The sequence below is a fragment of the Ambystoma mexicanum genome, chromosome 1p (genome assembly GCF_040938575.1).
Source record: "Ambystoma mexicanum isolate Mex_15411 chromosome 1p, UKY_AmexF1_1, whole genome shotgun sequence".
Taxonomy (NCBI): Eukaryota; Metazoa; Chordata; class Amphibia; order Caudata; family Ambystomatidae; genus Ambystoma; species Ambystoma mexicanum.
The window spans coordinates 34,109,103-34,125,431 of NC_090921.1; positions in this window are offsets into that span (position 1 = coordinate 34,109,103).

Sequence of the window (16,329 nt, forward strand, 5' to 3'; positions counted from 1 at the left end):
AATAGGGTCACAGTGGTGTGGGTGGGGAGGGAGGGATAGGGACACAGTGTAGTGACTCGGGAGGAAGGGATAGGGAAACAGTGGTGTGAGTCGGGAGGGAGGGATAGGGAAACAGTTTAGTGAGTCGGGAGGCAGGGATAGGGACACAGTGGTGTGGGTGGGGAGGGAGGGATAGGGACATTGGTGTGGGTCGGGAGGGAGGGATAGGGACACAGTAGTGTGGGTCGGGAGGGATAGGGACACAGTTTAGTGAGTCGGGAGGGAGGGATAGGGACACAGTGGTGTGGGTGGGGAGGGAGTGATAGGGACAGTGGTGTGGGTCGGGAGGGAGGGATAGGGACACAGTAGTGTGGGTCGGGAGGGAGGGAAAGGGACACCGTGGTGTGGGTCGGGAGGGATAGGGACACAGTGGTGTGGGTGTGGAGGGAGGGATAGGGACAGTGGTGTGGGTGTGGAGGGAGGAATAGGGACACAGTGGTGTGGGTGGGGAGGGAGGGATAGGGACACAGTGTAGTGAGTCAGGAGGGAGGGATAGGGAAACAGTGTAGTGAGTCGGGAGGGAGGGATAGGGAAACAGTGCAGTGAGTCGGGAGGGATAGGGAAACAGTTTAGTGAGTCGGGAGGGAGGGATAGGGACACAGTGGTATGGGTGGGGAGGGATAGGGACAGTGGTGTGGGGAGGGAGGGATAGGGACACAGTAGTGTGGGTCGGGAGGGAGGGATAGGGACACAGTGGTGTGTGTCGGGAGGGAGGGTTGGGGACACAGTGGTGTGGGTCGGGAGAGAGGCATGGGGACACTGGTGTGGGTGGGGAGGGAGGGATAGGGACACAGTGGTGTGGGTCGGGAGGGAGGGATAGGGACAGTGTAGTGAGTCAGAAGGGACGGATAGGGAAACAGTGTAGTGAGTCGGGAGGGAGGGATAGGGAAACAGTGTAGTGAGTCGGGAGGGAGGGATAGGGAAACAGTTTAGTGAGTCGGGAGGGAGGGATAGGGACACAGTGGTGTGGGTGGGGAGGGATAGGGACATAGTGGTGTGAGTCGGGAGGGAGGGATAGGGACACAGTGGTGTGAGTCAGGAGGGAGGGATAGGGACACAGTGGTGTGAGATGGGAGGGATAGGGACACAGTGGTGTGGGTCGGGAGGGAGGGATAGGGACACAGTGGTGTGAGTCTGGAGGGAGGGATAGGGACACAGTGGTGTAAGTCTGGAGGGAGGGATAGGGACACAGTGTTGTGGGTCGGGAGGGAGGGATAGGGACACAGTGGGGTGTGTCGGGAGGGAGGGATAGGGACACAGTGGTGTGGGTGGGGAGGGAGGGATAGGGACACTGGTGTGGGTCGGGAGGGAGGAATAGGGACACAGTGGTGTGAGTCGGGAGGAAGGGATAGGGACACAGTGGTGTGGGTCGGGAGGAAGGGATAGGGACACAGTGGTGTGAGTCGGGGGATAGGGACACAGTGGTGTGGGTCAGGAGGGAGGGATAGGGACACTGGTGTGGGTCGGGAGGGAGGGATAGGGACACAGTGGTGTGAGTCGGGAGGGAGGGATAGGGACACAGTGGTGTGAGTCGGGAGGGAGGGATAGGGACACAGTGGTGTGAGTTGGGAGGGATAGGGACACAGTGGTGTGGGTCGGGAGGGAGGGATAGGGACACAGTGGTGTGAGTCTGGAGGGATGGATAGGGACACAGTGGTGTGAGTCTGGAGGGAGGGATAGGGACACAGTGCTGTGTGTCGGGAGGGATAGGGACACAGTGGTGTGAGTCGGGAGGGAGGGATAGGTACACAGTGGTGTGAGTCTGGAGGGATAGGGACACAGTGGTGTGAGTCGGGAGGGAGGGATAGGGACACAGTGGTGTGGGTCGGGAGGGAGGGATAGGGACACAGTGGTGTGGGTCAGGAGGGAGGGATAGGGACACAGTGGTGTGGGTCAGGAGGGAGGGATAGGGACACATGGACACAGTGGTGTGAGTCGGGAGGGAGGGATAGGGACACAGTGGTGTGAGTCGGGAGGGATAGGGACACAGTGGTGTGGGTCGGGAGGGAGGGATAGGGACACAGTGGTGTGAGTCGGGAGGGAGGGATAGGTACACAGTGGTGTGAGTCTGGAGGGATAGGGACACAGTGGTGTGGGTGTGGAGGGAGGGATAGGGACACAGTGGTGTGGAGGGAGGAATAGGGACACAGTGGTGTGGGTGGGGAGGGAGGGATAGGGACACAGTGTAGTGAGTCGGGAGGGAGGGATAGGGAAACAGTGTAGTGAGTCGGGAGGGAGGGATAGGGAAACAGTTTAGTGAGTCGGGAGGGAGGGGTAGGGACACAGTGGTGTGGGTGGGGAGGGAGGGATAGGGACAGTGGTGTGGGTCGGGAGGGAGGGATAGGGACACAGTAGTGTGGGTCGGGAGGGAGGGATAGGGACAGTGGTGTGGGTCGGGATGGAGGGATAGGGACACAGTGGTGTGGGTGTGGAGGGAGGGATAGGGACACAGTGGTGTGGGTGTGGAGGGAGGAATAGGGACACAGTGGTGTGGGTGGGGAGGGAGGGATAGGGACACAGTGTAGTGAGTCGGGAGAGAGGGATAGGGAAACAGTGTAGTGAGTCGGGAGGGAGGGATAGGGACACAGTGGTGTGGGTGGGGAGGGAGGGATAGGGACACTGGTGTGGGTCGGGAGGGAGGAATAGGGACACAGTGGTGTGAGTCGGGAAGAAGGGATAGGGACACAGTGGTGTGGGTCAGGAGGAAGGGATAGGGACACAGTGGTGTGAGTCGGGGGATAGGGACACAGTGGTGTGGGTCAGGAGGGAGGGATAGGGACACTGGTGTGGGTCGGGAGGGAGGGATAGGGACACAGTGGTGTGAGTCGGGAGGGATAGGGACACAGTGGTGTGAGTCGGGAGGGAGGGATAGGGACACAGTGGTGTGAGTTGGGAGGGATAGGGACACAGTGGTGTGGGTCGGGAGGGAGGGATAGGGACACAGTGGTGTGAGTCTGGAGGGAGGGATAGGGACACAGTGGTGTGAGTCTGGAGGGAGGGATAGGGACACAGTGCTGTGTGTCGGGAGGGATAGGGACACAGTGGTGTGAGTCGGGAGGGAGGGATAGGTACACAGTGGTGTGAGTCTGGAGGGATAGGGACACAGTGGTGTGAGTCGGGAGGGAGGGATAGGGACACAGTGGTGTGAGTCGGGAGGGAGGGATAGGGACACAGTGGTGTGGGTCGGGAGGGATAGGGACACAGTGGTGTGGGTCAGGAGGGAGGGATAGGGACACAGTGGTGTGGGTGGGGAGGGAGGGATAGGGACACATGGACACAGTGGTGTGAGTCGGGAGGGAGGGATAGGGACACAGTGGTGTGAGTCGGGAGGGATAGGGACACAGTGGTGTGGGTCGGGAGGGAGGGATAGGGACACAGTGGTGTGAGTCGGGAGGGAGGGATAGGTACACAGTGGTGTGAGTCTGGAGGGATAGGGACACAGTGGTGTGGGTGTGGAGGGAGGGATAGGGACACAGTGGTGTGGAGGGAGGAATAGGGACACAGTGGTGTGGGTGGGGAGGGAGGGATAGGGACACAGTGTAGTGAGTCGGGAGGGAGGGATAGGGAAACAGTGTAGTGAGTCGGGAGGGAGGGATAGGGAAACAGTTTAGTGAGTCGGGAGGGAGGGGTAGGGACACAGTGGTGTGGGTGGGGAGGGAGGGATAGGGACAGTGGTGTGGGTCGGGAGGGATAGGGACACAGTAGTGTGGGTCGGGAGGGAGGGATAGGGACACAGTGGTGTGGGTCGGGATGGAGGGATAGGGACACAGTGGTGTGGGTGTGGAGGGAGGGATAGGGACACAGTGGTGTGGGTGTGGAGGGAGGAATAGGGACACAGTGGTGTGGGTGGGGAGGGAGGGATAGGGACACAGTGTAGTGAGTCGGGAGGGAGGGATAGGGAAACAGTGTAGTGAGTCGGGAGGGAGGGATAGGGAAACAGTGTAGTGAGTCGGGAGGGAGGGATAGGGAAACAGTTTAGTGAGTCGGGAGGGAGGGATAGGGACACAGTGGTGTGGGGAGGGAGGGATATGGACAGTGGTGTGGGTCGGGAGGGAGGGATAGTGACACAGTAGTGTGGGTCGGGAGGGAGGGATAGGGACACAGTTTAGTGAGTCGGGAGGGAGGGATAGGGACACAGTGGTGTGGGTCGGGAGGGAGGGATAGGGACACAGTGTTGTGGGTCGGGAGGGAGGGATAGGGACACAGTGGGGTGTGTTGGGAGGGATAGGGACACAGTGGTGTGGGTGGGGAGGGAGGGATAGGGTCAGTGGTGTGGGTCGGGAGGGAGGGATAGGGACACAGTAGTGTGGGTCGGGAGGGAGGGATAGGGACACAGTGGTGTGGGTCGGGAGGGAGGGATAGGGACACAGTGTTGTGGGTCGGGAGGGAGGGATAGGGACACAGTGGGGTGTGTTGGGAGGGAGGGATAGGGACACAGTGGTGTGGGTGGGGAGGGAGGGATAGGGACACTGGTGTGGGTCGGGAGGGAGGAATAGGGACACAGTGGTGTGAGTCGGGAGGAAGGGATAGGGACACAGTGGTGTGGGTCGGGAGGAAGGGATAGGGACACAGTGGTGTGAGTCGGGGGATAGGGACACAGTGGTGTGGGTCAGGAGGGAGGGATAGGGACACTGGTGTGGGTCGGGAGGGAGGGATAGGGACACAGTGGTGTGAGTCGGGAGGGAGGGATAGGGACACAGTGGTGTGAGTCGGGAGGGAGGGATAGGGACACAGTGGTGTGAGTTGGGAGGGATAGGGACACAGTGGTGTGGGTCGGGAGGGAGGGATAGGGACACAGTGGTGTGAGTCTGGAGGGAGGGATAGGGACACAGTGCTGTGTGTCGGGAGGGATAGGGACACAGTGGTGTGAGTCGGGAGGGAGGGATAGGTACACAGTGGTGTGAGTCTGGAGGGATAGGGACACAGTGGTGTGAGTCGGGAGGGATAGGGACACAGTGGTGTGAGTCGGGAGGGAGGGATAGGGACACAGTGGTGTGGGTCGGGAAGGAGGGATAGGGACACAGTGGTGTGGGTCAGGAGGGAGGGATAGGGACACAGTGGTGTGGGTCAGGAGGGAGGGATAGGGACACATGGACACAGTGGTGTGAGTCGGGAGGGAGGGATAGGGACACAGTGGTGTGAGTCGGGAGGGATAGGGACACAGTGGTGTGGGTCGGGAGGGAGGGATAGGGACACAGTGGTGTGAGTCGGGAGGGAGGGATAGGTACACAGTGGTGTGAGTCTGGAGGGATAGGGACACAGTGGTGTGGGTGTGGAGGGAGGGATAGGGACACAGTGGTGTGGAGGGAGGAATAGGGACACAGTGGTGTGGGTGGGGAGGGAGGGATAGGGACACAGTGTAGTGAGTCGGGAGGGAGGGATAGGGAAACAGTGTAGTGAGTCGGGAGGGAGGGATAGGGAAACAGTTTAGTGAGTCGGGAGGAAGGGGTAGGGACACTGGTGTGGGTGGGGAGGGAGGGATAGGGACAGTGGTGTGGGTCGGGAGGGAGGGATAGGGACACAGTAGTGTGGGTCAGGAGGGAGGGATAGGGACAGTGGTGTGGGTCGGGATGGAGGGATAGGGACACAGTGGTGTGGGTGTGGAGGGAGGGATAGGGACACAGTGGTGTGGGTGTGGAGGGAGGAATAGGGACACAGTGGTGTGGGTGGGGAGGGAGGGATAGGGACACAGTGTAGTGAGTCGGGAGAGAGGGATAGGGAAACAGTGTAGTGAGTCGGGAGGGAGGGATAGGGACACAGTGGTGTGGGTGGGGAGGGAGGGATAGGGACACTGGTGTGGGTCGGGAGGGAGGGATAGGGAAACAGTGTAGTGAGTCGGGAGGGAGGGATAGGGAAACAGTTTAGTGAGTCGGGAGGGAGGGGTAGGGACACTGGTGTGGGTGGGGAGGGAGGGATAGGGACAGTGGTGTGGGTCGGGAGGGAGGGATAGGGACACAGTAGTGTGGGTCGGGAGGGAGAGATAGGGACAGTGGTGTGGGTCGGGATGGAGTGATAGGGACACAGTGGTGTGGGTGTGGAGGGAGGGATAGGGACACAGTGGTGTGGGTGTGGAGGGAGGAATAGGGACACAGTGGTGTGGGTGGGGAGGGAGGGATAGGGACCCAGTGGTGTGGGTGGGGAGGGAGGGATAGGGACACTGGTGTGGGTCGGGAGGGAGGAATAGGGACACAGTGGTGTGAGTCGGGAGGAAGGGATAGGGACACAGTGGTGTGGGTCGGGAGGAAGGGATAGGGACACAGTGGTGTGAGTCGGGGGATAGGGACACAGTGGTGTGGGTCAGGAGGGAGGGATAGGGACACTGGTGTGGGTCGGGAGGGAGGGATAGGGACACAGTGGTGTGAGTCGGGAGGGATAGGGACACAGTGGTGTGAGTCGGGAGGGAGGGATAGGGACACAGTGGTGTGAGTTGGGAGGGATAGGGACACAGTGGTGTGGGTCGGGAGGGAGGGATAGGGACACAGTGGTGTGAGTCTGGAGGGAGGGATAGGGACACAGTGGTGTGAGTCTGGAGGGAGGGATAGGGACACAGTGCTGTGTGTCGGGAGGGATAGGGACACAGTGGTGTGAGTCGGGAGGGAGGGATAGGTACACAGTGGTGTGAGTCTGGAGGGATAGGGACACAGTGGTGTGAGTCGGGAGGGATAGGGACACAGTGGTGTGAGTCGGGAGGGAGGGATAGGGACACAGTGGTGTGGGTCGGGAGGGATAGGGACACAGTGGTGTGGGTCAGGAGGGAGGGATAGGGACACAGTGGTGTGGGTGGGGAGGGAGGGATAGGGACACATGGACACAGTGGTGTGAGTCGGGAGGGAGGAATAGGGACACAGTGGTGTGAGTCGGGAGGGATAGGGACACAGTGGTGTGGGTCGGGAGGGAGGGATAGGGACACAGTGGTGTGAGTTGGGAGGGAGGGATAGGTACACAGTGGTGTGAGTCTGGAGGGATAGGGACACAGTGGTGTGGGTGTGGAGGGAGGGATAGGGACACAGTGGTGTGGAGGGAGGAATAGGGACACAGTGGTGTGGGTGGGGAGGGAGGGATAGGGACACAGTGTAGTGGGGAGGGAGGGATAGGGAAACAGTGTAGTGAGTCGGGAGGGAGGGATAGGGAAACAGTTTAGTGAGTCGGGAGGGAGGGATAGGGACAGTGGTGTGGGTTGGGAGGGAGGGATAGGGACACAGTAGTGTGGGTCGGGAGGGAGGGATAGGGACACAGTAGTGTGGGTCGGGATGGAGGGATAGGGACACAGTGGTGTGGGTGTGGAGGGAGGGATAGGGACACAGTGGTGTGGGTGTGGAGGGAGGAATAGGGACACAGTGGTGTGGGTGGGGAGGGAGGGATAGGGACACAGTGTAGTGAGTCGGGAGGGAGGGATAGGGAAACAGTGTAGTGAGTCGGGAGGGAGGGATAGGGAAACAGTGTAGTGAGTCGGGAGGGAGGGATAGGGAAACAGTTTAGTGAGTCGGGAGGGAGGGATAGGGACACTGGTGTGGGGAGGGAGGGATAGGGACAGTGGTGTGGGTCGGGAGGGAGGGATAGTGACACAGTAGTGTGGGTCGGGAGGGAGGGATAGGGACACAGTTTAGTGAGTCGGGAGGGAGGGAGGGATAGGGACACAGTGGTGTGGGTGGGGAAGGAGGGATAGGGTCAGTGGTGTGAGTCGGGAGGGAGGGATAGGGACACAGTAGTGTGGGTCGGGAGGGAGGGATAGGGACACAGTGGTGTGGGTTGGGAGGGAGGGATAGGGACACAGTGGTGTGGGTCGGGAGGGATAGAGACACAGTGGTGTGGGTGTGGAGGGAGGGATAGGGACAGTGGTGTGGGTGTGGAGGGAGGAATAGGGACACAGTGGTGTGGGTGGGGAGGGAGGGATAGGGACACAGTGTAGTGAGTCGGGAGGGAGGGATAGGGAAACAGTGTAGTGAGTCGGGAGGGAGGGATAGGGAAACAGTGTAGTGAGTCGGGAGGGAGGGATAGGGAAACAGTTTAGTGAGTCGGGAGGGAGGGATAGGGACACAGTGGTGTGGGTGGGGAGGGAGGGATAGGGACAGTGGTGTGGGTCGGGAGGGAGGGATAGGGACACAGTAGTGTGGGTCGGGAGGGAGGGATAGGGACACAGTTTAGTGAGTCGGGAGGGAGGGATAGGGACACAGTGGTGTGGGTGGGGAGGGAGGGATAGGGACAGTGGTGTGGGTCGGGAGGGAGGGATAGGGACACAGTAGTGTGGGTCGAGAGGGAGGGATAGGGACACAGTGGTGTAGGTCGGTAGGGAGGGATAGGGACACAGTGGTGTGGGTGTGGAGGGAGGGATAGGGACACAGTGGTGTGGGTGTGGAGGGAGGAATAGGGTCACAGTGGTGTGGGTGGGGAGGGAGGGATAGGGACACAGTGTAGTGAGTCGGGAGGAAGGGATAGGGAAACAGTGTAGTGAGTCGGGAGGGAGGGATAGGGAAATAGTTTAGTGAGTCGGGAGGGAGGGATAGGGACACAGTGGTGTGGGTGGGGAGGGAGGGATAGGGACAGTGGTGTGGGTCGGGAGGGATAGGGACACAGTAGTGTGGGTCAGGAGGGAGGGATAGGGACACAGTTTAGTGAGTCGGGAGGGAGGGATAGGGACACAGTGGTGTGGGTGGGGAGGAAGGGATAGGGACACAGTGGTGTGGGTGGGGAGGGAGGGATAGGGACACAGTAGTGTGGGTCGGGAGGGAGGGAAAGGGACACCGTGGTGTGGGTCGGGAGGGATAGGGACACAGTGGTGTGGGTGTGGAGGGAGGGATAGGGACAGTGGTGTGGGTGTGGAGGGAGGAATAGGGACACAGTGGTGTGGGTGGGGAGGGAGGGATAGGGACACAGTGTAGTGAGTCAGGAGGGAGGGATAGGGAAACAGTGTAGTGAGTCGGGAGGGAGGGATAGGGAAACAGTGCAGTGAGTCGGGAGGGAGGGATAGGGACACAGTGGTATGGGTGGGGAGGGATAGGGACAGTGGTGTGGGGAGGGAGGGATAGGGACACAGTAGTGTGGGTCGGGAGGGAGGGATAGGGACACAGTGGTGTGTGTCGGGAGGGAGGGTTGGGGACACAGTGGTGTGGGTCGGGAGAGAGGCATGGGGACACTGGTGTGGGTGGGGAGGGAGGGATAGGGACACAGTGGTGTGGGTCGGGAGGGAGGGATAGGGACAGTGTAGTGAGTCGGAAGGGACGGATAGGGAAACAGTGTAGTGAGTCGGGAGGGAGGGATAGGGAAACAGTGTAGTGAGTCGGGAGGGAGGGATAGGGAAACAGTTTAGTGAGTCGGGAGGGAGGGATAGGGACACAGTGGTGTGGGTGGGGAGGGATAGGGACATAGTGGTGTGAGTCGGGAGGGATAGGGACACAGTGGTGTGAGTCAGGAGGGAGGGATAGGGACACAGTGGTGTGAGATGGGAGGGATAGGGACACAGTGGTGTGGGTCAGGAGGGAGGGATAGGGACACAGTGGTGTGAGTCTGGAGGGAGGGATAGGGACACAGTGGTGTGAGTCTGGAGGGAGGGATAGGGACACAGTGTTGTGGGTCGGGAGGGAGGGATAGGGACACAGTGGGGTGTGTCGGGAGGGAGGGATAGGGACACAGTGGTGTGGGTGGGGAGGGAGGGATAGGGACACTGGTGTGGGTCGGGAGGGAGGAATAGGGACACAGTGGTGTGAGTCGGGAGGAAGGGATAGGGACACAGTGGTGTGGGTCGGGAGGAAGGGATAGGGACACAGTGGTGTGAGTCGGGGGATAGGGACACAGTGGTGTGGGTCAGGAGGGAGGGATAGGGACACTGGTGTGGGTCGGGAGGGAGGGATAGGGACACAGTGGTGTGAGTCGGGAGGGATAGGGACACAGTGGTGTGAGTCGGGAGGGAGGGATAGGGACACAGTGGTGTGAGTTGGGAGGGATAGGGACACAGTGGTGTGGGTGGGGAGGGAGGGATAGGGACACAGTGGTGTGAGTCTGGAGGGAGGGATAGGGACACAGTGGTGTGAGTCTGGAGGGAGGGATAGGGACACAGTGCTGTGTGTCGGGAGGGATAGGGACACAGTCGTGTGAGTCGGGAGGGAGGGATAGGTACACAGTGGTGTGAGTCTGGAGGGATAGGGACACAGTGGTGTGAGTCGGGAGGGATAGGGACACAGTGGTGTGAGTCGGGAGGGAGGGATAGGGACACAGTGGTGTGGGTCGGGAGGGAGGGATAGGGACACAGTGGTGTGGGTCGGGAGGGAGGGATAGGGACACAGTGGTGTGGGTCAGGAGGGAGGGATAGGGACACAGTGGTGTGGGTGGGGAGGGAGGGATAGGGACACATGGACACAGTGGTGTGAGTCGGGAGGGAGGGATAGGGACACAGTGGTGTGAGTCGGGAGGGATAGGGACACAGTGGTGTGGGTCGGGAGGGAGGGATAGGGACACAGTGGTGTGAGTCGGGAGGGAGGGATAGGTACACAGTGGTGTGAGTCTGGAGGGATAGGGACACAGTGGTGTGGGTGTGGAGGGAGGGATAGGGACACAGTGGTGTGGAGGGAGGAATAGGGACACAGTGGTGTGGGTGGGGAGGGAGGGATAGGGACACAGTGTAGTGAGTCGGGAGGGAGGGATAGGGAAACAGTGTAGTGAGTCGGGAGGGAGGGATAGGGAAACAGTTTAGTGAGTCGGGAGGGAGGGGTAGGGACACAGTGGTGTGGGTGGGGAGGGAGGGATAGGGACAGTGGTGTGGGTCGGGAGGGAGGGATAGGGACACAGTGGTGTGGGTCGGGATGGAGGGATAGGGACACAGTGGTGTGGGTGTGGAGGGAGGGATAGGGACACAGTGGTGTGGGTGTGGAGGGAGGAATAGGGACACAGTGGTGTGGGTGGGGAGGGAGGGATAGGGACACAGTGTAGTGAGTCAGGAGGGAGGGATAGGGAAACAGTGTAGTGAGTCGGGAGGGAGGGATAGGGACACAGTGGTGTGGGTGGGGAGGGAGGGATAGGGACACTGGTGTGGGTCGGGAGGGAGGGATAGGGACACAGTGGTGTGAGTCGGGTGGGATAGGGACACAGTGGTGTGAGTCGGGAGGGAGGGAGAGGGACACAGTGGTGTGAGTTGGGAGGGATAGGGACACAGTGGTGTGGGTCGGGAGGGAGGGATAGGGACACAGTGGTGTGAGTCTGGAGGGAGGGATAGGGACACAGTGGTGTGAGTCTGGAGGGAGGGATAGGGACACAGTGCTGTGTGTCGGGAGGGATAGGGACACAGTGGTGTGAGTCGGGAGGGAGGGATAGGTACACAGTGGTGTGAGTCTGGAGGGATAGGGACACAGTGGTGTGAGTCGGGAGGGATAGGGACACAGTGGTGCGAGTCGGGAGGGAGGGATAGGGACACAGTGGTGTGGGTCAGGAGGGAGGGATAGGGACACAGTGGTGTGGGTCAAGAGGGAGGGATAGGGACACAGTGGTGTGGGTGGGGAGGGAGGGATAGGGACACATGGACACAGTGGTGTGAGTCGGGAGGGAGGGATAGGGACACAGTGGTGTGAGTCGGGAGGGATAGGGACACAGTGGTGTGGGTCGGGAGGGAGGGATAGGGACACAGTGGTGTGAGTCGGGAGGGAGGGATAGGTACACAGTGGTGTGAGTCTGGAGGGATAGGGACACAGTGGTGTGGGCGTGGAGGGAGGGATAGGGACACAGTGGTGTGGAGGGAGGAATAGGGACACAGTGGTGTGGGTGGGGAGGGAGGGATAGGGACACAGTGTAGTGAGTCGGGAGGGAGGGATAGGGAAACAGTGTAGTGAGTCGGGAGGGAGGGGTAGGGACACAGTGGTGTGGGTGGGGAGGGAGGGATAGGGACAGTGGTGTGGGTCGGGAGGGAGGGATAGGGACACAGTAGTGTGGGTTGGGAGGGAGGGATAGGGACACAGTGGTGTGGGTCGGGATGGAGGGATAGGGACACAGTGGTGTGGGTGTGGAGGGAGGGATAGGGACACAGTGGTGTGGGTGTGGAGGGAGGAATAGGGACACAGTGGTGTGGGTGGGGAGGGAGGGATAGGGACACAGTGTAGTGAGTCGGGAGGGAGGGATAGGGAAACAGTGTAGTGAGTCGGGAGGGAGGGATAGGGAAACAGTTTAGTGAGTCGGGAGGGAGGGATAGGGACACAGTGGTGTGGGGAGGGAGGGATAGGGACAGTGGTGTGGGTCGGGAGGGAGGGATAGGGACACAGTAGTGTGGGTCGGGAGGGAGGGATAGGGACACAGTTTAGTGAGTCGGGAGGGAGGGATAGGGACACAGTGGTGTGGGTGGAGAAGGAGGGATAGGGTCAGTGGTGTGGGTCGGGAGGGAGGGATAGGGACACAGTAGTGTGGGTCGGGAGGGAGGGATAGGGACACAGTGGTGTGGGTCGGGAGGGATAGGGACACAGTGGTGTGGGTGTGGAGGGAGGGATAGGGACAGTGGTGTGGGTGTGGAGGGAGGAATAGGGACACAGTGGTGTGGGTGGGGAGGGAGGGATAGGGACACAGTGTAGTGAGTCGGGAGGGAGGGATAGGGAAACAGTGTAGTGAGTCGGGAGGGAGGGATAGGGAAACAGTGTAGTGAGTCGGGAGGGAGGGATAGGGACACAGTGGTGTGGGTGGGGAGGGATAGGGACACAGTGGTGTGAGTCGGGAGGGATAGGGACAGTGGTGTGGGTCGGGAGGGAGGGATAGGGACACAGTAGTGTGGGTCGGGAGGGAGGGATAGGGACACAGTAGTGTGTGTTGGGAGGGAGGGATAGGGACACAGTGGTGTGGGTGGGGAGGGAGGGATAGGGACAGTGGTGTGGGGAGGGAGGGAGGGATAGGGACACAGTAGTGTGGGTCGAGAGGGAGGGATAGGGACACAGTGGTGTGGGTCGGGAGGGAGGGATAGGGACACAGTGGTGTGGGTGTGGAGGGAGGGATAGGGACACAGTGGTGTGGGTGTGGAGGGAGGAATAGGGTCACAGTGGTGTGGGTGGGGAGGGAGGGATAGGGAAACAGTGTAGTGAGTCGGGAGGGAGGGATAGGGAAACAGTGTAGTGAGTCGGGAGGGAGGGATAGGGACACAGTAGTGTGGGTCGGGAGGGAGGGATAGGGACACAGTTTAGTGAGTCGGGAGGGAGGGATAGGGACACAGTGGTGTGGGTGGGGAGGGAGGGATAGGGACAGTGGTGTGGGTCGGGAGGGAGGGATAGGGACACAGTAGTGTGGGTTGGGAGGGAGGGATAGGGACACAGTGGTGTGGGTGGGGAGGGAGGGATAGGGACAGTGGTGTGGGTCGGGAGGGAGGGATAGGGACACAGTAGTGTGGGTCGGGAGGGAGGGATAGGGACACAGTTTAGTGAGTCGGGAGGGAGGGATAGGGACACAGTGGTGTGGGTGGGGAGGGAGGGATAGGGACAGTGGTGTGGGTCGGGAGGGAGGGATAGGGACACAGTAGTGTGGGTCGGGAGGGAGGGATAGGGACACTGTGGTGTGGGTCGGGAGGGATAGGGACACAGTGGTGTGGGTGTGGAGGGAGGGATAGGGACAGTGGTGTGGGTGTGGAGGGAGGAATAGGGACACAGTGGTGTGGGTGGGGAGGGAGGGATAGGGACACAGTGTAGTGAGTCAGGAGGGAGGGATAGGGAAACAGTGTAGTGAGTCGGGAGGGAGGGATAGGGAAACAGTGTAGTGAGTCGGGAGGGATAGGGAAACAGTTTAGTGAGTCGGGAGGGAGGGATAGGGACACAGTGGTATGGGTGGGGAGGGATAGGGACAGTGGTGTGGGGAGGGAGGGATAGGGACACAGTAGTGTGGGTCGGGAGGGAGGGATAGGGACACAGTGGTGTGTGTCGGGAGGGAGGGTTGGGGACACAGTGGTGTGGGTCGGGAGAGAGGCATGGGGACACTGGTGTGGGTGGGGAGGGAGGGATAGGGACACAGTGGTGTGGGTCGGGAGGGAGGGATAGGGACAGTGTAGTGAGTCGGAAGGGACGGATAGGGAAACAGTGTAGTGAGTCGGGAGGGAGGGATAGGGAAACAGTGTAGTGAGTCGGGAGGGAGGGATAGGGAAACAGTTTAGTGAGTCGGGAGGGAGGGATAGGGACACAGTGGTGTGGGTGGGGAGGGAGGGATAGGGACACAGTGGTGTGGGTGTGGAGGGAGGGATAGGGACACAGTGGTGTGGGTGTGGAGGGATGGATAGGGAACCAGTGGTGTGGGTGTGGAGGGAGGGATAGGGACACAGTGGTGTGGGTGGGGAGGGAGGGATAGGGACACAGTGGTGTGAGCCAGAAGGGAGGGATAGGGACACAGTGCTGTGGGTCGGGAGGGATAGGGACACAGTGCTGTGGGTCGGGAGGGAGGGATAGGGTCACAGTGGTGTGGGTCGGGAGGGAGGGATAGGGAAACAGTGCTGTGGATCGGGAGGGAGGGATAGGGACACAGTGGTGTGTGTCGGGAGGGAGGGATAGGGACACAGTGGTGTGGGTCGGGAGGGAGGGATAGGGACACAGTGGTGTGTGTCGGGAGGGAGGGATATGGACACAGTGGTGTGGGTCGAAAGAGAGGCATGGGGACACTGTGGTGTGGGTGGGGAGGGAGGGATAGGGACACAGTGGTGTGGGTGGGGAGGGAGGGATAGGGACACAGTGGTGTGGGTCGGGAGGGGGGATAGGGACACAGTGTAGTGAGTCGGGAGGGAGGGATAGGGAAACAGTGTAGTGAGTCGGGAGGGAGGGATAGGGAAACAGTGTAGTGAGTCGGGAGGGAGGGATAGGGAAACAGTTTAGTGAGTCGGGAGGGATAGGGACACAGTGGTGTGGGTGGGGAGGGATAGGGACAGTGGTGTGGGTCGGGAGGGAGGGATAGGGACACAGTGGTGTCGGGAGGGAGGGATAGGGACACAGTGGTGTGGGTGGGGAGGGAGGGATAGGGACACAGTGGTGTGGGTCGGGAGGGAGGCATAGGGACACAGTGTAGTGAGTCGGGAGGGAGGGATAGGGAAACAGTGTAGTGTGTCGGGAGGGAGGGATAGGGAAACAGTGTAGTGAGTCGGGAGGGAGGGATAGGGACACTGGTGTGGGTCGGGAGGGAGGGATAGGGACACAGTGGTGTGAGTCGGGAGGGATAGGGACATAGTGGTGTGAGTCGGGAGGGAGGGATAGGGACACAGTGGTGTGAGTCAGGAGGGAGGGATAGTGACACAGTGGTGTGAGATGGGAGGGATAGGGACACAGTGGTGTGGGTCGGGAGGGAGGGATAGGGACACAGTGGTGTGAGTCTGGAGGGAGGGATAGGGACACAGTGGTGTGAGTCTGGAGGGAGGGATAGGGACACAGTGTTGTGGGTCGGGAGGGAGGGATAGGGACACAGTGGGGTGTGTCAGGAGGGAGGGATAGGGACACAGTGGTGTGGGTGGGGAGGGATAGGGACACTGGTGTGGGTCGGGAGGGAGGAATAGGGACACAGTGGTGTGAGTCGGGAGGAAGGGATAGGGACACAGTGGTGTGGGTCGGGAGGAAGGGATAGGGACACAGTGGTGTGAGTCGGGGGATAGGGACACAGTGGTGTGGGTCGGGAGGGAGGGATAGGGACACTGGTGTGGGTCGGGAGGGAGGGATAGGGACACAGTGGTGTGAGTCTGGAGGGAGGGATAGGGACACAGTGGTGTGAGTCTGGAGGGAGGGATAGGGACACAGTGCTGTGTGTCGGGAGGGATAGGGACACAGTGGTGTGAGTCTGGAGGGAGGGATAGGGACACAGTGGTGTGGGTCGGGAGGGAGGGATAGGGACACAGTGGTGTGAGTCGGGAGGGATAGGGACACAGTGGTGTGAGTCTGGAGGGAGGGATAGGGACACAGTGGTGTAAGTCTGGAGGGAGGGATAGGGACATAGTGCTGTGGGTCTGAATGGAGGGTTGGGGACAGTGGTGTGGGTCAGGAGGGAAGGATAGGGACACAGTGGTGTGAGTCGGGAGGGAGGGACACGAACACAGTGCTGTGGGTCTGAATGGAGGGTTGGGGACACAGTGGCGTGGGTCGGGAGGGAAGGATAGGGACACAGTGGTGTGAGTCTGAATGGAGGGATAGGGACACAGTGGTGTGAGTCGGGAGGGAGGGATAGGGACACAGTGGTGTGAGTCTGAAGGGAGGGATAGGGACACAGTGGTGTGGGTCTGGAGGGAGGGATAGGGACACAGTGGTGTGAGTCTGGAGGGAGGGATAGGGACACAGTGCTGTGGGTCGGGAGGGAGGGATAGGGACACAGTGG